The 25,103-nt window shown below is 36.8% G+C and overlaps 1 pseudogene; it reads right to left on the bottom strand.

The window, feature by feature from the left end:
* Positions 1–2,515: 2,515 nt before the first annotated feature.
* On the bottom strand, positions 2,516–3,109 carry LOC137760701 (transmembrane emp24 domain-containing protein 2 pseudogene; annotated as a pseudogene).
* Positions 3,110–25,103: the final 21,994 nt, after the last annotated feature.

Genomic DNA, 25,103 nt, shown 5'->3' with positions numbered 1-25,103 from the left:
GTTGCTATAAACATATGTGGATATACATATGTTTTCAACTCCTTTGTGTATACCAAGGAGCACGTATGCTTGATCATATGGTAAGAGCATGTTTAGTTTTGTGAAAAACTGCCAAACTGTCTTCTAAAGTGGTTGTACCATTTTTCATTCTCCCCAGAAATGAATGAGAGTTCCTGTTGCTCCACATCCTCACCAGAATTTGGTGATTTCACTGTTTTCAATTTAGCTTTTCTAAGAGGTGTGTAGTAGTATCTTATTATTATGTTAATTTGCATTTCCCTAATGACATATGATGTTGAGCCATTTTTCATTTGCTTATTTGCCATCTGTATATTTTTGGTGAGGTGTCTATTCATATCTTTTACCCATTAAAAAAAAAAAAAACGGGTTGTTTGCTTTCTTATTATGGAGAAAGCACTTTTTCTTTGAAATTTACTATGACCATGCCAGCATTCATGAGTCTTACCTCTCTGAATACCTGCAGCTCACATTATCTGTATACTAATTCTCTCTCACCCATTATGACTTCCACTAACACTTTATTTTCCATGTCTGGTACAGCCACCTTAACTTGCTGATAAGCTTCTTCAAGGCAGGAATCAGTGTTGTACATCCCTGAATCACCCATAATATCTAACAACATGTTTTGTACATAGTAGGCACTCAGAATAACATGTACAGTAGTTCAGTTAAAACCAAGACTATATTTTTAACCAAATTAGGATGGAACTAAGTAGAGTAGATGAGGTATCAGGATATCTGTATGTTAGTTATTACTCTCAGAGGCAATTACTTCCTGGGCTTCAGTTTCTTTGTTGTGAAATATCTGGTATAAAGGGCAAACACTCTATAGCTATGAAATCACTTTGGATGTTTATGAAAGGAGAACTCGCTTCTACCATCTGAAAATGTTGTGTCATTATCACCCTATCCCCAACTTGGAAGAAGGCAAAAGCAAGATTAAAGCTTGTGCCTAACTGCAGTCAAGGACCTTTAGTTTGTAGGAGTTAAGACTTTAATCCAGCAACCACTGAATTAACAAAAGTCTTAATTGGGCAGAATATTTTGTCTTTAATAGAGGCTGATAGAGAATGCAAGGTTGAAAGCAACACTGTAGACATATAACAGAAGACTCAAATAGAGTCCACTTTGGGATTGCACCAAGCCCAAGGACACAATAATTCTATTTATTCATTCAACTGATTCATTCATTCATTTATTTATTCATTCCTTTTTTTCTATAACTGAAAAGTGTTAAACTCAGGACTCTTTGTATTGAAGCATGGTATGTGCATGTGAAAAATGAAAACTGTCAGAGTCTGCAAATAAGGCTTTGTTAGGTTGTGAGATGATCCTCAGTCAATAGATTCCAGATGTGTAAGCATGTATTTGTAATTTCTTCTGGTAAGGAAGGATTCTGGTAATCAAGGCAAGACCTGAGAGAACAGTACAGCTAAGACAGAGGCTGTGTCTAGGACCTTTTCTGTTACTGGTTAATTACATTGTTCAAGGGGCTTATTTTATAAGACTGTTTAATATACCCAAGACTTTAGATAGTTGTGAATTATAAAATACAGGGGTAGGGAGAGAGGGAAAGAGTAGACAAAAATAAAAAACAAAGCAACAAATTCCAAGTGGCACAAAACTTCTTAAATCTTAAATCTTAAAAATTTGTTTCAACACATGAAGTAAATTGGTAGGTAGCTTTGGCAAATCTTTTGTGTGTGGAAAGGCTGCCAGAATGAATTATTGTTCTGCCTAAACTCCTCCATTAGCTGTTTGGTTGTGGTTACACCGTTGTACATGCTGAATCTCTGAGCTCTCCTCTAGAAAAGAAAGCTAATAAATAGTCTCCTACATTATGAAGGGTCACTGAGAGAAATCAAATATTATTTATGTTTAACCATGTTAATTCAGTCAAGGTATATAAAAATATGAGCCATTTTCTGTATCAACACTGGAAATTGATCTTGGAATAGGGAAGGAATCTTATTAAGCATCAATTTGTTTATAAGGTTAACTTTAGAAATTCGAACCTACTATAAAAGCAGATGCTTCTCATTTAATTTTTATTAAAGGAATTACAAATGATTTATTCAACTTTTTTAAAAAATGTGTCATTTTATGTTAATATTCTGGTTATGCTCCTACACCAAGTGAGTGAAAAATGTTAACTTTATTTCCAGGGTAATCGTGACATATTTAATTTAGAAGAAATGTGTTAAAGATAAAACCATAATAATTCTCGGAGGCATAAAAAGCACTAAAATAACTGATACATTTATTTAATAGCCCCCAAAATCAACAATTTTTCAGACATTTGGTGCATTGCAGGCATGCAGACATCTGCATTCTGAATTTCAAGAGAGTCTCCTTGATGTCCAGAATTAGGTGGATGCAAGGCACTTCCGTTAGTTTCTTTTTCTTTCTTTCTTTTTTTTTTTTTGACATTACTATGACCAAGATGTTTGATAAACAGTGAATTATGAGTTTGGGATCATCAGAAAAAGGTTTTTTAAACAACTTTCCAGACTACAAAAAATCTCTTCAGGTAGTAGATGCATCCTAATGTCATGGCAGCTAGAACAAGAGCTTCAAAGAAGGACCAAAGGACGAGTCTGCTGTTTGTGCTGTCATTGATTTCTCTGTGTATTCTTTCCCGAACTTCCATGTATTCCTGTTCATGCTTTACAGCTGTCATTGCCACTGAGAGCTCATTAATCATTTCTTCTAGCTTGTTCCGGTGAGCTTCTGTTTCCATGTCCTTTTGGGGCCTCCCCAATATCAACGGTGAACATCACTATCCTTGGAGTCATGCTGGACATTCTGTTGCTAAAACAAAACTTATATGCTGCTGCTCTATCCATGTGAGCAGCAAATGTGTATTTCCCACTGGACTCCCAGTCTCCTTTATAAATTCCTTTATTATCAGGTCCTGTAATCTCCACGTCGATGTCCAGGCAGCCAGCCTCAGCCACCTCAAAGATGAGGCCTATCTTGCTGCCCGAGGTGACCCGCTTGAAGAAGCACTCCTGGGCATGTGAGACAATGCTGACACATCGATGCTGACAAAGTAGCCCGAGGCAGTGGCCAGGAGGGCGACCAGGATTCGTTAGTTTCTATGGACTCTCAAAATAAGATTATTTGTATTTTGTTTTCCTCATAGTTTATCTACATGATAAATGTTGATAGTACAGAGACTGTTTACTTTTTATTTATTTATTTATTTATTTATTGGCCACTTGGCTTGTGGGATCTCAGTTCCCCGACCAGGGATGAACTTGTGCCCCCTGCAATAGGAGGGCAGAGCCCTAACAACTGCACCGCCAGGGAATTCCCTGTACAGAGACTGTTTTACATTTAACATTTCTTCTCAAGTAAGTATAGTTAGAATGGCCCTTGATGCTAGAAGACACAGATGACCCTGTGCATTATTCAGCTTTCCTCAAGTTAAACAGCCCACAAATTTCAGTGGCTTACAACAACAAAGGCTTATTTCTCACTCACATTACGTATTGGTGACTGTTCTGCTTCTCCTCCCTGTGTCTTCTTTACCCCAGAATCTGGAGTAAGAGAAAAGTCCCTCTCTGCTGAAGGCAGAGGAAAAGAACAAGAAGGCCGGCCGAAACTCTTTGATGACTGCTCAAAACACATTTCCTTGGCCAAACCTGATCTTAAACCAGATCCTTTGGCCAAGCCTGATGTCCGGGAAGGTAAATTCCTGTCCATTCCACCACCAACTCCCCTACCCTCCACTAAGTCCTTTATAAGCCTACTAGAGGAATGGGGAAGGGAGTAATTGAGAACAATAATACAATCCGCCATACCACAGCTCACATTTTTTTTAGAAAGATATGTATCTCTTGATATGGGAGAGATTATACTTGGTCTATGTTGAACAAAATTTATGAAATTGTAGGCAATTATGATAGATTTCTTTTTTCCCTCCCTCCTTTTTTTCTTCTCTCTGCCCCCCAAATTCTTTCTAAATGTTCAAGTACCCAGGAATTTCTCCAAATGATTCATCCTTTGTTCTGAAATCTAGGTAAGGCTGTGCTCACCTAAGGGTAGCTGAAGTTGAATAAAGCTATGTGGTATTGAGTGAGAGATAGGAGGAGATCATCAGTTTGAATATATATTTATCACAGAATTACAATCCCCTATATCTGTAAATATAGAACGATTCCAATATATCAATGGATTGATCAAGACTTTTCACATTTAATGTTTACAGGAATTGCCTGGGGATCATATTACACAGATTCTGGTTGAGTGGATATAGGGTGAAGCCAAGAATTCTACATTTTCTTATAAGTTTCCAGGTAATGCTGCTTCTGCTGGCCCAGGGACCTCACATTCAGTAGCAGTGGACAAGATAACTCCTGAACTTCTTTCAAACTCTGATCCTCTGAATTTACTTCAATTAGTTTTCCACACCCATGTGGCTTGAATAAAGGTAAATAGAAAGTGTGAGTAATTTAGGGTGGTTAAACTTTTATTAACTTGCTTCTTCATGGAAGGGAGAGAGTTTTACCCATTTTTGTGTCCTTTATAACCAACAGTACTATGCCATATGGATAACTGAAACTACACAACAGTTTGGATAAATGAATGCTAAGCTTAGTTAGAGGAGAAGTGGATGGCAGAATGGAACTATGGGGTCTTTATGAATACCAAAGTAAACCTCCTTCCAGAAGAGAGCCTTGTTCCCTTTATAGACCCCATGATCATTGGGATAGTATGTTTTTTGCTAAACCGTTACTTATACTTCAACACACATCCTTGCCTCAGGGACTTCCCATGATTAAGATTTAGCATCTCAATCTTAGGAATGAGCTTCATTTACGAAGGAAAGCAAGGCATTCAATTCCAATTAACTGTACAGTTCTTGTGTAAGAAAAACAACCTTACACTTTTAGACTATTTAAAGAAATGCAAAGTCCCCACCCTTAATTTTTCAATAAACAGAATTGTCCTGACAGGGCTTTCCTGTTCTTTTGAGTCAATAAAGCCCAAAGAGTTTAAAAATAGATAATGGTTTTACATTTATCATTTGAACAAACATGGGAAATTCGGAAATAGTCGCCATGGAATTCCGGGAATAATTTTTCCATCCCCACAGTTGGCAAAGTGGTTCTTTGGAAACAGTAGACTACGTAAATGCACACACTGGGGATGTCTTGGCATACAGCCTCCTAAGACACAATGTCATTTGAGGCCAATCTCATTGGGAGGGCACATTTGTGATTTCAAAAATGCTGCTAAGGAGCAGGGTGATGCTTACTAGCTCAGTGAAACGTTCTCTCCTGGGGCACTGATGATTCTAAGACACCATGAGGACCTCATTTTCCACTCATACCATTTCCTCCTATTCCCAGTTGTATGTTGGCAGGAGGTAGGGAGCTGAGGGTTGAGGAATAAACCAATACTATAGAAAAGGGAAAGGTACTTAAAAGGTCACTGAACTAGAAAATGCATAGATCTGGGATGTAATTTCAAGTATAACAATTGTTAGCTGTGTGACCTTGAGCAACTTATACACGACAGGCCTTGTTTCCTTATCTGTAAAGCAAGAGGATTTGATGGGATTTCTAAGGACCTTTCCAGTGTTACCCTTCTAAAAGGAAAAACAATAACAATACACACTCATTTCATTGGTAGCTACAAGGAAGGATTTAATGTATAAGCATATAGGCTACATAATGTATGCAGTATGGTCTATATACATATAGAGACAAACTACACAGAAAGAAGGAAAAATAAAAACCTGTCATGGAAAGAGACTAGAACTGGAAGTTAGAAGAATTATTTCATTTATCTGTTTATTATTCATTCGTCCCCCATTCATTATTCAGAAATATTCATTGAGAGCCAATTATCTCCCACTCACTATACTGGGAACTGGAATCTGATAGTGAAAAAGACAGACTTTCCTGCCCTTTTGGAATTTATATTCTCCTGGGAAAGACAGGTAAGATATAAATAAACAAAGAAGAAAATAAGATAATTGAAGATTGTTAAAAATGTCACAGAGGAAATAAATACGGCACAGAATTCCCAAGTTGCACAGGGGCTTGGTGTGTTTGACAAAGAGAAAAGAAGCCAGTGGGGCTAGAATGCACTGAGCAAGGGAGAGAAAATATGAGATCAAGTTGTAGTTAAACAAGACTCAGCTCGGGCTGATACCGAGCAGGACCCTCGGGGGCTCCTGGGCACAAAAGCCTTTCTGTGTCCCCCATTTCTTGATTACAGGAAATAGGTTTCCTTCAGCCTCCAGGACCTCCCCTGAGCTCCAACGGGCAGGTTCAAACAGTTGCTAATTAGGGAAGGGAGGGGATGCGGAAACAAGGAAGAACAGTCAAGAGAAACAATAGCGCAGCCTTAGGGCGAGGTCCTGGTTCCCCATCAATGCATACATATAACAATGTCTTTGAGCTGTTTGCAGATACTGAAATCCCCACCAGGTGGGAGAAGTTAACAGTAGGCTCTCCACAAGCACTAGACCCCAGACAGGTTAGAGCCAAAAGGTTGATGATGCTGACTCCCACTTGCCTCACCACCAACCAATCAGAAGAATGTCCACAAGCTGATCACGCCCTTTTAAACCATTATTATAAAACTCCTCACTACCCGCTCCAGGTTGGGACACACAGTTTTGAGGGCATTAGCCTGCTGTGGTCCCCTTTGCCTGGCAAAGCAATAAAGCTATTCTTTTCTACTTCGCCCAAAACTCTGTCCCTGAAAATTAATTTGGTGTCGGGATACAGAAGGCGGTTTCGGCTTCAGTACATGGCCTTAGAAATCATAATAAGGATTTTCGATTTTAAGAGTAAAGAGGAATCATTGAGGAGTTTTAGGGATAAAAGTGACATTTTAAATCAATCTTTCTCGCTTTTGTGTGGAGAAAGAGGGATGTTGGACAGAGCAGAGAGAATCACTATGGACTAGTGCATTTTTATTTACCTATTATTTTACAACACTTTATGGCTAATTGGAGTCATTATTATTTTTCTGCTTAGATTTTCCCAAATTTGGCCTAGGGTGGGGAGTAGATGAGAGGAAGCTTAAAGATGACTTCTGTGCTTTTGGACTTGGCCCCTTTTGAGTGCCTCTTTGTTTTTCTTTTTTCCTCCCAAAACAAAATGTCCGTTTTGTACTTTCCCTGACCTAGGCCTGGAATCAGCCATTTCTCCAGGAGTGCATATTCCCTTGAGTGAGAATAATATCCAGAAACTAATATTTGGGCCCAGAGTATGTTCATTTCTATGGAATGTCATTGTTTGTAGGTCCTTTAACTAAATTTTTAGTCACATTCAGGAAGGCTTCCTCTATTCCCAGTTTATAAAAGAATTTACCCATGTTTCTTAATACTTAGATTTTAAAAAAAATTTTAATCTCTGATTCATTGGAATTTAGGTTGATGAACAGTGTAAGGTTTGCCAATTTTATCTTTTACGAAATAGCTATCTAGTTGTCTCAGCATTGTTTATTAATAGGTCATTTTTCTCCAGTGATTTGATATACTACTTTTACCATTTACCAAATTTCCAGAGTCTAATTCTGGACTTTCTCTGTTGTTTCATTGCTCAGTCTATCCGTTCATGGGTCGTATTATCTTTATTTTAAAGTCTTTATGGGACGCTTTAATATCTGTAAGGTTGGCCCTCAGTCATTGATCATTATTTGCCTGGTATTTCTTGGCTATTATTGCTCACTTATTTTTTCATATTAAATGTAGAATCAACTTATCTTGTTTCAGAAAAAAAAAAGTGTAGCTATTTTTGTTAGGATCACTTTCATTTATAACTTGGGGAGAAGCATGGGAAAGCATCATCTTTGTGAAGCCGAATTGCCCTATGGAAGAACATTGGATAATTATTTGTTCAAAACTACTTTTGCATCCTCCATGACTTTTTAAGAGTTTCCTTCATATAGATTTTAAACATTTCTAATTAAGTTTACTCTTAGTATTTTATCACTTTTTTTGTTCTTCTGTTAACTCTTTTAATTTGTTATTATGTTTATATATAAAAATTTTGACTTTTTTTATTATGGTAAAACCATCATAAAATTTTCCACCTTAATCCTTTTAAATGCATAGTACACTAATGTTCAATATATTCACACTGTTGTGAAACTAATCTCTAGAACCTTTTCATCTTGAAGAATTGAAATTCTATACTCATTAAACAACAATTATCCTCTGCCCCTTCCCTTAGGCCCTGCTAACCACCATTCTACTTTCTACATGTATGAAGTTAACTACTTGCGATACCTCACCTAAGAGGAATAATACAGTATTTGTTCTTTGGTGACTGACACATTTCACTTAGTAAAATGTCCTCAGAGTCCATCCATGTTGTAGCAGGTGATAGGATTCCCTGCCTTTTTAAGACTACATAGTATTCCATTGTATGTATATATCACATTTTGTTTATCCATTCATTCATTGCTAGACATTTGAGTTGCTTCCACCTCCTGGCTATTGTGAATAGTTCTGCTATGAACATGTGTGTGCAAATGTCTCTTCAAGACTCTTCTTTCAATTGTTTTAGATATATACCCAGACATGTGATTGCTAGATCATATGAAACTCTAGTTTTGTTGTTGTTATTGTTTTGAAGAACTGTCATACTGTTTTCTATAACAGTTGCACTATTTTAAAATTCTCCCAACAGTGCCCAAGGGTTCCAACTGCTCCACATTCCTACCAATACTTGTTATTTTTTGTTTGTTTGTTTTTCAGAGTAGCCTTCCTAATGGGGTGAAGTGACATCTCATTGTGCTTTTAATTTGCATTTTACTGATGATTACTAATGTTGAGCCTCTTTTCATATGCTTGTGGACCATTTGTATGTTATCTTTGGAGAAATATCTATTCAAGTCTTCTGTCTATGTTTTAATAAGATGATTTGAGTTTTTGTTGTTGAATTATAGAAGTTCTTTGCATATTCTGGATATTAAACTCTTATCAGATATATGATTTGCAAATATTTTCTCCCATTTTAAGTTTGATGTCCCTTTTGTCTATTTTTGCTTATGGTGTAAAATTAGGGTTTGACTTCATTTTGCATGTGGATATCTGGTTTTCCCAGCCCCATTTGTTTGAAGAGACTGTCCTTTCTTGATTGAGTGATCTGAGCACTCTTATTGAAGGGGTTTGTTTCTGGACTCTGTATTCTATTCCATTGATCTATATATCACTCTATATGACAGTACCACACTGTTTTGATTACTATAGAAATCAGGATGCATGAGTCCTCCAACTATGTTCTTCTTTTTCAAAATTGTTTTGGCTATTTGGTGTTCTTTCAAATTCCACATAAATTTCAGGATGATTTTCTTCCATTTCTGCAAAAAAATGCCATTAGGATTTTGATAGAGACTACATTGAATATGTAAATCTCTGAGTAATATTGACATCTTAAGAATATTAAGTCTAAACAGAATCCAACAGCACATTAAAAGGATTATACACCATGATCAAGTGGGGTTTATTTCAGGAATGCAAGGATTCTTCAATATATGCAAATCAATCAACGTGATACATCATATTAACAAACTGAAGGAGAAAAACCATATGATCATCTCAATAGATGCAGAGAAAGCTTTCGACAAAATACAACACCCATTTATGATAAAAGCCCTGCAGAAAGTAGGCATAGAGGGAACTTTCCTCAACATAATAAAGGCCATATATGACAAACCCACAGCCAAAATTGTCCTCAATGGTGAAAAACTGAAACCATTTCCACTAAGATCAGGAACAAGACAAGGTTGCCCACTCTCACCACTATTATTCAACATAGTTTTGGAAGTGTTAGCCACAGCAATCAGAGAAGACAAAGAAATAAAAGGAATGCAAATTGGAAAAGAAGAAATAAATCTGTCACTGTTTGCAGATGACATGATACTATACATAGAGAATCCTAAAACTGCCACTAGAAAACTACTAGAGCTAATCAATGAATTTGGTAAAGTAGCAGGATACAAAATTAATGCACAGAAATCTCTTGCATTCCTATATACTAATGATGAAAAATCTGAAAGTGAAATTAAGAAAACACTCCCGTTTACCATTGCAACAAAAAGAATAAAATATCTAGGAATAAACCTACCTAAGGAGACAAAAGACCTGTATGCAGAAAATTATAGGACACTGATGAAAGAAATTAAAGATGATACAAATAGATGCAGAGATATACCATGTTCTTGGATTGGAAGAATCAACATTGTGAAAATGACTCTACTACCCAAAGCAATCTACAGATTCAATGCAATCCCCATCAAACTACCACAGGCATTTTTCACAGAACTAGAACAAAAAATTTCACAATTTGTATGGAGACACAAAAGACCCCGAATAGCCAAAGCAATCTTGAGAACGAAAAATGGAGCTGGAGGAATCAGGCTCCCTGACTTCAGACTATATTACAAACCTACAGTAATCAAGACAGTTTGGTACTGGCACAAAAACAGAAATATAGATCAATGGAACAGGATAGAAAGCCCAGAGATAAACCCACACACATATGGTCACCTTATCTTTGATAAAGGAGGCAAGCATATACAGTGGAGAAAAGACAGTCTCTTCAATAAGTGGTGCTGGGAAAATTGGACAGGTACATGTAAAAGTATGAAACTAGAACACTCCCTGACACCATACACAAAAATAAACTCAAAATGGATTAAAGACCTAAATGTTAAGCCAGAAACTATCAAACTCTTAGAGGAAAACATAGGCAGAACACTCTATGACATAAATCACAGCAAGATCCTTTTTGACCCACCTCCTAGAGAAATGGAAATAAAAACACAAATAAACAAATGGGACCTAATGAAACTTAAAAGCTTTTGCACAGCAAAGGAAACCATAAACAAGACCAAAAGACCACCCTCAGAAAGGGAGAAAATATTTGCAAATGAAGCAACTGACAAAGGATTAATCTCCAAGATTTACAAGCAGCTCATGCAGCTCAATAACAAAAAAACGAACAACCCAATCCAAAAATGGGCAGAAGACCTAAACAGACATTTCTCCAAAGAAGATATACAGATGGCCAACAGACACATGAAAGAATGCTCAACATCATTAATCATTAGAGAAATGCAAATCAAAACTACAATGAGATATCATCTCACACCAGTCAGAATGGCCATCATCAAAAAATCTAGAAATAATAAATGCTGGAGAGGGTGTGGAGAAAAGGGAACACTCTTGCACTGTTGGTGGGAATGTAAATTGATACAGCCACTATGGAGAACAGTATGGAGGTTCCTTAAAAAACTACAAATAGAACTACCATATGACCCAGCAATCCCACTACTGGGCATATACCCTGAGAAAACCATAATTCAAAAAGAGTCATGTACCAAAATGTTCATTGCAGCTCTATTTACAATAGCCAGGACATGGAAGCAACCAAAGTGTCCATCATCGGATGAATGGATAAAGAAGATGTGGCACATATATACAATGGAATATTACTCAGCCATAAAAAGAAATGAAATGGAGGTATTTGTAATGAGGTGGATGGAGTTAGAGTCTGTCATACAGAGTGAAGTAAGTCAGAAAGAGAAAAACAAATACAGTATGCTAACACATATATATGGAATCTAAGGAAAAAAAAAAAAAAAAGGACATGAAGAACCTAGTGGCAAGATGGGAATAAAGACACAGACCTACTAAAGAATGGACTTGAGGATATGGGGAGGGGGAGGGGTGAGATGTGACAGGGTGAGAGAGTGTCATGGACATATATACACTACCAAATGTAAAATAGATAGCTAGTGAGAAGCAGCCGCATAGCACAGGGAGATCAGCTCGGTGCTTTGTGACCACCTAGAGGGGTGGGATAGGGAGGGTGGGAGGGAGGGAGATGCAAGAGGGAAGAGATATGGGAACATATGTATATGTATAACTGATTCAGTTTGTTTTAAAGCAGAAACTAACACACCATTGTAAAGCAATTATACTTCAATAAAGATGTTAAAAAAAAAAAAGAATATTAAGTCTTCTAATTCATGAACATGGTATCTCTTTCCATTTATTTGTGACTTTTTTCATTTATTTCAGAAACATTTTGTCATTTTCAGTGTACAAGTCTTTCACCTCCCTGGTTGAGTTTATTCCTAAGTATTTTATTCTTTTTTATACTATCATAAATGGAATTGCTTTCTCAATGCCCTTTCCTGATTGTTCATTCTTAGTGTATAGAAATGAATCTGATTTTTGTGTGTTGATTTTGTACTCTGCAACTTTGCTGAATTTGTTAGTTCTAGAAGTTTTTGTTTTTGTTTTTGTTTTTTACTGTATGTGGAATTGTTAGGGTTTTCTACATATCAGATCATGTCATCTGCAAAGAGCGATCTTCCTTTTCAATTTGGGTACCTTTTATTTCTTTTTCTTGACTAATTACTCTGGCTAGAACTTCCAACCCTATGTTGAATAGAAGTGATGAGAGTGGGCATCCTTGTCTTGATCCTGATCTTAAAGGAAAAATTTTCAGTCTTTTATCAATAAATATGATCCTAGCTGTGAGCCTTTCATATATAGCCCTTACTATGTTGAGGTAGTTTCCTTATATTCCCGGCTTCTTAACTATTTTTATCATGAAGGAGTATTGAATCTTGCAAATGCTTTTTCTGCATCAACTAAGACGATCATAGGTTTTTTGTCATTTATTCTGTTAATGTAGTATACCTAAGCTATTGCTTTTTAGGGAATCCCCTGGTGGCCCAGTTGTTAGGACTTGGTTCTTTCACTGCCAGGGCCCGGGTTTAATCTCTGGTCAGGGAACTAAGATCCCACAATCTGCATGGTGTGGCCAAAAATTAAATAAATAAATAAGACTAGTGCTTTTTATATAATTAAATATTCTGCAACTCTACTAATTTTAAATGATTTGTATTGTATTTCAATAAACTGTCATGGGTTTTCTATATATACAACCATGTCATAACATCTACAAATAAAGGCATTTTTAACTCATCCTTTCTAATTTTTGTGATTCTGCTTTTGTACTTTTATCAGAATATGTGATCTAAAAGCTCCAGTTCTGTAGTAATTGATAATAAAGTGGCCATCTTTTTTGGTGCCAGACCTCAGAGAGAAGATTTCAGTGTTTCCCATTTTAGATGCCATCTTTTGGATGGAGTATATATCTTTTATCATGTTAAGAAAAATATTCCTTGATTACTTTTATTATGTGTTTTTATTGAGAAAGTGAATTAAATTTTGTAAATGCTTTGCCAGCATATATGAATATGAACATATGACTTTTCTCCATTGAGCTAATAATAGGATGAAATATATTAGTGGACTTTGTAATATTAATCTATCTTGCATTTCTGGTATAAATTCTATTTTGTCCCCATATATTATTATCTTAATGTACTGTTGGCTGCTGTGTTCATATTTATTTTGGAGTATTGCATCAGTATTTATAAGTGAGAGTTGTCTATAGATTTGAGAAGAATAATTTTTAAATCAAGCTTTGTTTATAATGTTACATTCTTTTTGTCCAAAGGATTTGGATGATTTCCTTCTTTTTTCATGATTTTGTAAAAATAGTACTGGACTTTGAAATTTCCATAGAATTCCCCTGTAAAATCATCTTGACCTGCTGTTTTGTGAGACGTGGGGAGTAGAAAGTAACTCTGGTAACTTTCTCCATTTCTTCTATAAAAATTGGTCTTTTTCTTTTTCTTTATCTTTTTTTTTTACTGGAGTCAGTTTTGGCAAATTATGTTTTTCTAGAGAATTATCCACTTTTGCATTATTTAAATCTCCTCTCTTTCAATGGTTTTCTTTGTCATTTTTTATCTAGTGTATTTGTGTTTTCTTCCACCCTTGTCCCATAAACAATGTTAACTTTTTTTTTTATTAGATTAGGAATGGTAGGTTATTTTTGTTTTTGTTACCAGATATTGACTTAATGATAAGGCTATTTTTCTCTTTTCTACTTCATTATTTTTTGCTTTTATTCTTATTACCTCTATTTTGCTCTCCTTATTAACTGAATTATTCTGTTTTCCAAATTTTGGGATTAGATATTTAATTCATATTTTCATTGTTCATTTTTATTAATATATATATTTGACTATAAAATTTCCTCCAATCACAGCTTTAACTGTAAAAAGATATATAGATTCTGATACATAATGTTTTTAACCATTATTTTTTATAATGTCTGTGATAAAGGTTTGTATTTCCTCTTTTGAACTGAGATTTTTGCATAATAATGAGAGAATATTTTGCATACTATTCTGTGTAATTTATTGAATTTTTTGTGACCCAATATGTGGAGAATTGGTGACTTTTCATAAATACCCAATATGCATTAGGAAATAAGATCTATTCTCTACTATCAGGGTGCAAATATGTCCATCTTATTTATTATGTTGCTTGTGTCCTCTTTATCCTTACTTGTTTTTATTCATTTTACTTTTCTCAGTCTGAGTATGGTGTGCCAAAGTCTCCTAATGTTTGTTTGCTTCTGTCTCCTTGCATTTCCCGAAGTTTCTGCTTTAGGAAGGTGGCTGATATGCAGAAAGTTTCCATCTTATCTTTTCTGTGAATTGTGGCCATTACCTTTATAAAGTTTTCTTCTTTGTCTTATCTCTTTTAGTCCTGAATTCTACCTTATCAGATACACAATCACAGTCCTGCTTTCATTTTCCTTTCATTTGCCTTTGTTCATTTCTTTATTTTTCAGCTTTCTTCACCTCCTTGTTTTAGTTGTGTCTCCAGTGTACTGCAGAGAGGTTGGTTTTGCTTTGTGAGCCAATTTGAAAATATTTTCTTTTAACACCTGAGTTAAGCTTATTTGCATTTATTGATTATAATATGTTTCATTTCAGCTCAATCAATTATTTTACTGTATCATCATATAGTTTCATTACAAAGTGACTTGAACTGTGTGATCTCTTTTTCCTCTCTATCTTTTTTTTTAACATTGTATTTTGTTTTGTGTTTCTTTTGTTATTTAAGAAGGCTTGGATTCATTACCAAGTTGTTACCTCATACTGATGCCTTTATATAATGTCCAGAGTCTCTTTTTTCTTTACCTATTTTTGACTACTATGCTTGTCAGCTTTAAATGATATTCTCCGATTCTACTCTGCCTCATTCTTCTCTCTTCTCTGCTTTCCCTACTTATTTTCTCAATTAGTTTTAAATTAAAGTTTACATAGTTCTTTGTCTTTATGTTATGTTGCAAGACAAGATATGGGTGATTTTCTTTGCTCCCCTTGTTCATCTGTATTTTTTGTTTGTTTTTTTTTTTTTTTTGAGGCTGTGTGGAGAGATTCTAAGTTAGGCTGCTGTCATTATCTTATGGACCTGGAAGATTCTCATAGATTTTTATGAGAATTAAATGAGTTAATCTATGTGAAAGTAAAGATCACTGATTACCCTTTGGTGCAAAGACTTTAGTAATTTTTTTCTTGTATTTAGAGATAACACACTTTTTCTAACTACTGTCTATTAACCCTTTTATGGGAAGTATTTTGCCACCTACCACTTCCTAACATGCTTTCTGTTTTGCTGTGTGGAAACTTTCTGATTCGATAGGTAGAAAAGTGCAGGAGGTTGAGGGCAGTGTGGCATCTCCCTTGAGAGAGTAAGAAGAAATGAACAAGCTGGAAGAGAAAAAGCACCAAAGAGGAAGATAAATTGATAAAAAAGAAAATAGGGAGGAAGTAAATTGTCAGTTCTCTTGCATTCTACTTAGATTTGTTGTAGGCTGTAGGCAAGGCTGAAAATTCCATTGGTTTTCAATGCACCAACTAGCCTAGGTTAAAAATAAGAGCACCAGAAATCCTTTTGAGCAATAGCTATATTTAGTTAACTTATTATTTCAAGAAGGCATCACACTCAAACTCTAAAGAATAACAATATTATAGTCAATGACCTCAGTGAAGGTTTAAAATATATGAGAAAATAAGCACTAGTTTAACATTATGTTCACAACAGCCCAAGAACTTTGAATTTTTGTCATCTGCATTTTAAACACTAGAGACCGTGAAGATTCAGATTCAGAGAGGTTGAGTGAATGGTGGAAAGTCACATAAGTAAAACAGGGCAGAGCAGTGACTTGATTCAAAGGTTTCTTTGCTCCGATATAATATAATTTAAGAAGATAAAGAAGGGCAAGAGGAGTGGCAGTAACAGACATGTACTAAATGATTAGAGGACAAGAAAGTTACTTGTGGTCAGAATGGTCTGAGAAGACATTTCAGAAAACGTTGGATTTATAGATTTCCTTCCAGTGCAAGGCAGTATCTGTGTTCATAACTCCTGTGTATCCCACTTGTTGCTGGCTGGACCAGCAGTGCAAAGCATACTTAGAGTCTCTTCGGCTCTGTGACTTAACCAGGAATGGCTCTTCCTTCTTAAAAAAAAAAAAAGAAATGCTTTCTTTGCACAGAGACCTTCATGCAGGAACCCCTTTAAATTAGAGATTATAATTAATATTATCTCTGGGTCCTGAGAGTGGAGCTTGATTGAGAGTGCAGGAATAGAGAGTGACAAGATACAGATTGCCTGTTATCTGATCAGGAGGGCTAGTGTTTGAATTCACTTGGAGGAATAAAGAAGATCTATGCACTGATCCTTTGAGCCAGATAAACACCAGCAGGGTGTGAAGTGGTTTCTTGGAATGACCTAAGGCTGAATCTGCTATGAGAACAGGGGTGTTATAAATATCAGAACAGCAGGGGATAGAAGTGGTTCTAATGGAATTAGATGAGATTATTGACAGGACCTGGCTCTGGAAGTGTCTCTTCGACTCCCCAGAGGTGATATTCCTGTTAAACCCATTATTTAAAATTGAGAATAAGAGAACAGAACCAAGGAGTGACAAAGAAAAGTTGGTCAGCCCAAAGTTCAAGCAAATCTCAAGTAATCTCCATTTCTGTATCCAGGCATATGGCAATATCCTAGACTATTAGAACAGAAAGAACTCAAAGGAAAATGGTTTCATTATTTTCATTTTATAGATGAAGAAACAGAGTTCTCACTGCTCAACCCCTGCCCTACTCTCCGAAAATAAAATTAGAATAATTGGCCCAATGACAGAATTGAAACCAGACTCTAAAGCTATGAAAGCCTTCTTTTCAGGACAGCTATTTGTGGATTACTCCAAAGTAGAAAATAGGTGATGGGGAGGAAAAGCTCAGAGTACCAGAAATACCTGCGTTTGAATCTCACCTTCATTACCTATTTTGAGCTGTGTGGTTGTGGGGAAAATCACTTATCTGTCTTGAAACTCAGTTTTTTTTATCCATAAAGTCTAGATAGTAATCCTTACCTTGTAGAAAAAGCTAAGTGGAAGGAATGATTAGCTCTACTTGGAGAAGGCACATAAAAAGGGCATTTTAATCTGTTCATCAAAGACAGGTTGAGGCTGTGGGAAAGGGGGCAGTAGAGAATGGATGTTTTAGGCAGAGGAAATTCAGAAGCAAAGTCATGACTAAGAAAGAATACAAGACGTAGGGAGATAGTACTTTGTGGCTGAGATTTTAGTGCCATAATGAGAAGTTTAGACTTTATCTGGTGGTAGCAGTAGTAGTAGTAGAAGAAATAATATATAGCACTTATTGAGTGTGTATTACAGACAAGGCACCGTTCTAAGAATTTTACATTTATTGTCACATTTAATCCTTACAATAACACTGTCAGGTAGGTACTCTGGTCTTCATTGTACAGATGAGAAAACTGAGACACAGAAAAGCTGGGTTATTTGCTCAAGGTCACATACAGAGCAAGTTCAGAATCTGAGCGACAAAAGACATTGTGAGAAAACTAAAATATTCTTAAGCAAGGGAGTAGAAGAGCCAGCTCTGTGTGAGTATACATCATATATATATATATATATTGGCATGGACCTGAGTAAAGAAAGCTTGGACCTAGGGAGAGGCGGAGGAACCAATTAGAAATATGACATAATAATCCAGGCAAGAGATGACAGCAGTTAGAACAAAGGCAGCAGGTAAAAATAATGAGATGAGTGACAGAAAATATATTTAGGAGATAAACTTGACAAACTTGACAACGCAAAGTGAGAAAGAGAGAACCATCAAAGATTACTGTGAGATGAGGAAATTGGGTGGATGGTGATGATAATATAAACCCAATAGGTAAGAATATTTTAAAACAGTTGTTTGCAAGCCTTTAATATGAAAGTGAACCAGCATCTCTACAATGGAGTGACCTCAAGTCCCGAAGTTTAACAAGTCTACAAAAATAAACAAGTATCATTTTTCCATAGACTAAGACTTTGCAAACAGGGAAGGATCTAATAATCTATCTTTGCAACTCTGGCACTCTATAATCATGAGAATAGGAGGCAAGGAAGGAGAGCAGTGCTGATGGATAGATATTTAGGGTCTGGATTAAAGATAATATGTCCCAGGATTGTGTCTTTTTGTGTGTACATGTGTGCCCACACTTACACATTACCCTGGGACAGAAGTCAAACAGGTGTGGCAAAATGTTCACCACAAGATTATGTAGATTAAGTGTATACTTTTCCTCATTGAATTCTGTCCTTTCCATGTTAACCTCCAGCAGTTTTAAAGATGCAGTAAGAAGCCATTTTATTGTTTTTAGGAAAAAATCAGTGTCATAGTCATCAGTGGAATATTATGAAGTCATTAAAAATAATGCTTCTGAAAAAAGCAGATGAAATATTTATTCAATGTTTCTTGCATTAAATAAATTAAAATATATGTATATACAAAATGGTATGCAGAGTCTACAAAATACATGAACAATACTCCTCAATCTGTCAAGGTCATCAAAAACAAGAAAAGTCTGAGAAAAATGTCATAGTCGAGAGGAGACTAAATGTAATGTAGTATCCTGGATGGAATCCTGGAACAGAAAAAGCACCAAGTGAAAGAGCATATAAACATTTATTTCTATGCAAATTCCTAAGCGTCTGAGAGTTTAACGGAGTCCTGAATTTTCATACATAGTCTCCTTAAAATCACATATTTTTAAAATATCACGTCAAAGTCTTTCAGAAAAATATTGGAGGTCTGTTTAAAAATGTGCTAAGTGACTTCTATTTTCTTTCATATTTTAATGCAGAAGTTGACCCCCCAGTGCTGAGTAGCTCCATAGGGAGATAAAGCACATGCTCAAGATGCTAGTAAAGCAGGGATGCTAGCAAAACAGAACCATTTCTTTAAAAGAAGATGATATTTATCAACCTCATTAGGGTTAGGTGCTACTTAGATTTTGGATTAGTTTGAGCCCTACGGAACTTGCCAATTTCGACCTGGAAAAGAAAAAGGTAACTTCATATGATTCGATCTAGTGCCTTTAAGGAATGGGCAGCCTTATCTTTCTGTTGTTGGAGGCATCTAAGGTCTCTATCTGGCTCTGCTGCCAAGCCAGGCTCTTAATAAGCAGGCTCTTAATTTGAGTGGTCAACATTATAAGATATCTGCATAGTGTCTGTTTCCACCCCTTTCTCTCATCTCACCGAAACCCACCTCCCACCCTCAAAATAAGTAACCTAACTCTGGCAATACCTGGAGGCTAGAGCAAACTTGGTGACACTTCGAACTCATCAAGAATCCAAGCAAATGCCAGACAGGTTTTGTGGAAAGACTTTTGAAAACTAGGAAAAACTCCATCCTCAGTGGACTCTCTAGGACCTAGTTTTTGTTGGGGGACCAGGTCCTATGACTTGGTGTGACATTTCCTGAGGGAGCTGAGCTTCTCAGTAGAGAGAGAATGAGGAAACATTGGGAGTGAGGGTCTGGAAAAAGTATTTGGTTTGTTAAAAAGACTCCCGTGCCCCTCAGTTGACCTGCATTGCCGAGTGCTTAGTAATAAGGCAGTATTTTATCCTAGCTTCCTCCCTCTCTCCTTCCCCCTCCTTCCAACTCCTGATTTTTTTTTCTTTTTTTTCTTTTTTTTTTTTTTTTTTTTTCTTTTTCTTTTTCCTGGAGTAGCAGCCGCAGAGCATGGGGTGAAAAGTCGCTGGAAGGACAAGTTGACAGATAGCATTTGGGTCGCCGGGTCACTAAAAGGCGTCGTGATCTGGGCTCAGACGGAGCGATTTCCTCGGTGATTTTAATCTTTCGTCTGTTCACACGTCATGCCACCTGGACATAATGCAGAGAAACCTGGAGGTTTAACAAACCCTTCCGCTTGTCCCAAAAGCTCCCTTGGAAAGAGAGAGAGCGAGAAAGAGAGTGAGTTAACTCTCTCCCTACCTTCCCCCATCAATAGCAGAAAGCCTAAGAGTGGGACAGACCTCCCTGGCAATTAATAAGCTCAGGGCTTTGTCTGAGCAAGGAGGGTTTCGTCTTTATGGATACTGTAAATAATATAACAAGCTGCCCCGTTTACTGCCTTAGACACATATAAGTGGCAGCTTTGTCCTTTTTCGTTGACCCTCTGTCCAGGTTTTGATTTACTTTCAAATCCTTGTCGTAGATGCTTGGAAAATATTTATTTTGGTGGTGGGGGTGAGGTGCAGGCAGTGGGAGAAAGGATGTAGAGAAAGAGAGATACCCGTGAAGGGGAATATTAATATACTTCCTGTAACTGTGGCCAGACAGTCTGCTTTTCTTATTCCCCCATAAGGTTCGGAGCTGTTGCTGACCAAGGGTGTTAAAGCTGAGAATTAATGGATTTCAGCAAAGTAGATGCTGACGTTCCAGAGAAATGTTTCTGCTTAACTTGTTAGAGATGCGTCTCGGGCCGTGCTTCATAGAGCTGGGGAATGAGGAGAGAAAAGGTAGCCAAGGTCCTGCCAGGAAGCTGCTCCTTCAGGTTTCTTCCCTCTGGACCAATGGTGGAAAGAGAGAGACTCCAGCTCTCACTCTGTTTTCCCACAGAATGCGCTTCATACTTCTGTGAAAGCACTTATCACACTTGATCATGGTTATCTGCTCAAACGTCAGCACCAGACTAGAAACTCCACAGGGGCAGTGACTGTATCCTTCACATCTAAGTGCCTGAAGTATAGTGTTTTAAATATTTGGTGGTTTATTCATCAAATGTGGTCTGAGCACCTACTATTGCTGAGTATAGAGCTAGCCAGAGAGGATACAGTGAGGAATAAGTTAAAGTCCCTTTCCTCAAGTTGCTCGTAATCTGGTGGGGGAGACAGATATACAACAGTAACATCTGCAGTAAAATATTGTAGATGTTGTCCTGGATGTACAGGGCTCGACTGGGGGAGATAATTAAGGAGGGTCCACTCTACTGGGGGAGGGAAGGGAGAATCAAGAAAGACATCACCAGTGAAATGACTGTACAATTACAAGTCAGGAACCACACAGGCCAGTTAAGACATTATCTCAACCACCTTTGGGAGAAATACCAGGGTCTGATATAAGGGCACGATCAGTGGGGCAGAAAGGAGGGGACAGCATTAAAAGATAAGAGAGTGGTGATGCCACAAAATTCAGCAACCGCTAAGATGAAGTGGTGGGAGGAAAAGGAGAAGATGACCTCTAGGTTTCTGGCACTAGTGATTGGATCATTAATCACATGGTTTACCAATATAGGGCAAAGAAAAGAACGGAGGTCATGATAGCCCAGTCACCTTGGGTCATGAGAACCCAGTCACAAGAGGTCATAATATTGTGGCAGTGTTTACTAATCCCGATAACTAATTTAACTGTGTTTGTTTGCTCAGATTATCCCAGTTGCCTTGGCTTCCAGTAGACACAGCCTGCCTTGTTGCCATGAAGCTTGGAACAACATCATTTACTTGTGCCAAAGTACAATGGAAACATCATAGGGAATTTGGAAACCTGGATTGAGTTTTGGCTCTGAAACTCTCTGAGTCCCCATTTACTCACTTTTACACTGGAGATGAAAGCTACTCCCCTACCTACTTCATTAGTTGGTTGTGAGGGTTGAATGAGATTATGCATCTAAAAACTACACAAACGTAAGAAGCAAGATAGGACAGATCCACAGGCTCTTCTAACCCAAGAATTTGGAGGGGTACTTTGGCCTTTTAACTAGACTTGAAGTCATTCACTGACAGAAAGCTAATGAAAATGAAAATCACACACTGCCTCGAAGTCAGCAGGCCTGACCCATGAGGATTAAACTTCTCTGAAGAGGATATTTGCTAAGTGGCACTTGCTCAAAGGAAAGTATTCTGTCAAATCTGCCCAGCTTGGGCTCCAGATTGCTGAGCTTTCAGGATGCCCATTTATCAGAAGAAAACTCCATTCAGTTCCTCAGTCTAGTGACCCTAATTTGCACAGGTGGTAGCCCTAAATCTTGGCCAAATTCCGGTTTGGATAATTCCATTAAGCTTCTCATCATTCTAGCTTCAACTTCATCAGGAACACTGTCCTTTCCTTCCCGTCTTGGAAATTGCCACTAGTAGGAGAGTATGTCTACATTTTGCATGTTCAGAGTAGATTTTTTCTGTTTCTTAATGAAGACATTTTTCCTGTGAGACCAACTTCCAGGTAGCTTATTCTTAGAATCTAGACCTGAGACCTTTTCTCACCAACCAGGTAAGTTAGAGAATGATAGACTGTAATAGCTGTTTGGAAAACCTTGGTCACTGGTAAAGGATTGAAAGTGGCCAGGCAGATAACATAGATGTGTGAAGTGGTCAGTGGGGTTTAAAACAAGTGAGAGCGATGAGGACTGGAGAGTGCATTCCATACCTAAACTCGTCTGCATTTTTTTTTAATTTAAATTTTAATTTTTGTCCATGCATGCAGCTTGTGGGATCTTAGTTCCCCAACCAGAGATTGAACCCGAGCCACAGCAGAGAAAGAGCCAAGTCTTAACCACTGGACCACCAGGGAATTCCCTAAACTCATCCACATTTAAAAAAGTGAAACATTGTGCACAAGGGTTCCTTTTTCTCCACATCTTTGCTAACACTTGTGGTCTCTTTCTTTTTGATAATAGCCATTCTAACAAGTGTGAGATGATATCAAGTTTTGATTTGCATTTCCCTGATGATTAGTGATGTTTATTCTCTTTTCATTCACGTGTTAGCAATTTATATGTCTTTTTTGGAAAAATATCTATTCAGATCTTTTTAATCAGATTTTGTTGTTATTGTTATTGAGTTGTATGAGTTCTCTATATATTCTGAATATTAATCTTATAGATGGTTATCGATAACTTTATCACATAAATGGTTTGCAAATATTTTTTTACCATTCCACATTGTCTTTTTAGTTTGCTGATTTTTTCTTTTGCTCTGCTGGTGGTTCCTCAAAAATTCAGAAATACAGCTACCATAAGATCCAGAAATCCTATTTCTGGGTATATATCCAAAAAAAAAAACCAAAAAAACAAACAAAATCAGGATCTGGAAGAGATCCCTGAACTCCCATGTTCATTGCAGCATTATTCGCAATAGCCAGGATAAAGAAAATGTAGTGTGTGTGTGTGTGTGTGTGTGTGTGTGTATGGCATATATAGAATAAAATATTATTCAGCCATGAGAAGGAAGGAAATCCTGCTATTTATGATGACATGGATGGACCTTAAGGGCATTATGCTAAGTGAAATAAGTGAAATAAGTCAAACAGAGAAAGATAAATACTGTATGATCTCACTTATACATGGAATCTAAATGAGCTGAATTCACAGAAACAAAGAGTAGAATGGTGGTTATCAGAGGTTAGAAAAGATGGTGGAAGTAGGGAAATGTTGGTCAAAGGGTACAAATTTCCAGTTATAAGTTAAATTCTGGGAATGTATTATACAGCATGGTGACTTTAGTTAGTAATACTGGTAATACTTGAAAGTTAGTAAGAGAGTAAATCTTAAATATTCTTACCCACCCCCTGCAGAAAAAAAGCAATTATGTGAGGTGATGGAGGTGTTAACTAATCCTCTTGTGGCAATCATTTCACTATATATACATGTATGGAATCATTACATTGTACAACTTAAACTTACAAAATATTATATGTCAATTACATCTCAAAAAAAGCTGGAAAAAAAATTAAAACATTGCGTAGCTTAAAAAAACTCATTTGTGAGCCCAATTTGGTTTGTAGGTCACCAGTTTGTTATCCCTAATCTAACTCTTAAAACTTACTAAAGATTTAACTAAACAAAAAGTAAATAAATAACTGAGGCATAGGGAGCTACAATTCATAGAGCCAACTGAAGGTGAATCTGAATTATTGCCTGGCCTTCTATCTCTCAGTCCAAGGCTATTCTTCCATTCGGGTTGCTTTCTCTTCCAACCTTTAGGGAGTCACACTACTCTATTATGATTTCTTTGCTTTCCTAACCTTCTTTCTCATCCCTTTTGTAAGAGATATGTATTTACGTTTCAGTGGAAAGAACACTGGAATTTTGAATCAAAAGCTATGGGTCCAGTCCTGGTTCTACCCTATAGTAGCAGATCAATCTGGACCAGCTTCCTAATATGTGAATTGATGCATTAGTGGTACTGGAGACTGCTCATCTAACTCATTCAGTTTAAAGTTTTAATGACATTCACATTTTCTTGAATTACTGTCCAAATACTTGTGCGGTGTGCCCATTCTAGGATACTGTTCATTTGAAGATCAGAGTCACCAACTTCACTTATTAAACTAATGACATTTTCTATTATTGAGATCCCTCCCACCAAAAGTGTCATCCATTTTACAATAGGTATCCACTGGAAAAAAATCAGATTCTTAGAAATCTAATTAGCCCCCATTAGCATCATGTTAGAAAAACTAACAGTATAAATAATTGTTTAGGGGGCACTGGGTTTAGACAGATGTGGGATTAAAAATTTGCGTTATCATTTAAAATCTTTGTGACATTGGATAATCACGAAGGCTTAGTTTCCCGATCTTTAAAATGGAAGAATATTAACTACTTCATCAACATAAGATTAAATGAGGTTACATGCAATGCACCTGGCCAGTAGGGAATTCGAAAGTGATAGCAATTTGTATTATGTATTCAAGTATCTTCATTAACACTTTTCCTTCCTTCCCCACCGAAGTTTTGTATGACAAAAACACAGGGTTACTCTAGAGATTCTAACGTCTTTGTGCATAGAAAGATTTCATGAATATTTTTCCCTAGCTGAAAGAGTCTGGAAAACTGAAAAATGTGACATAATTTGAATGGAAGTAGC

The sequence above is a fragment of the Eschrichtius robustus genome, chromosome 3, assembly GCF_028021215.1.
Source record: "Eschrichtius robustus isolate mEscRob2 chromosome 3, mEscRob2.pri, whole genome shotgun sequence".
NCBI lineage: Eukaryota > Metazoa > Chordata > Mammalia > Artiodactyla > Eschrichtiidae > Eschrichtius > Eschrichtius robustus.
Note: the sequence above shows the minus strand (reverse complement) of the source record. Positions and strands in the feature narration are given on the sequence as shown.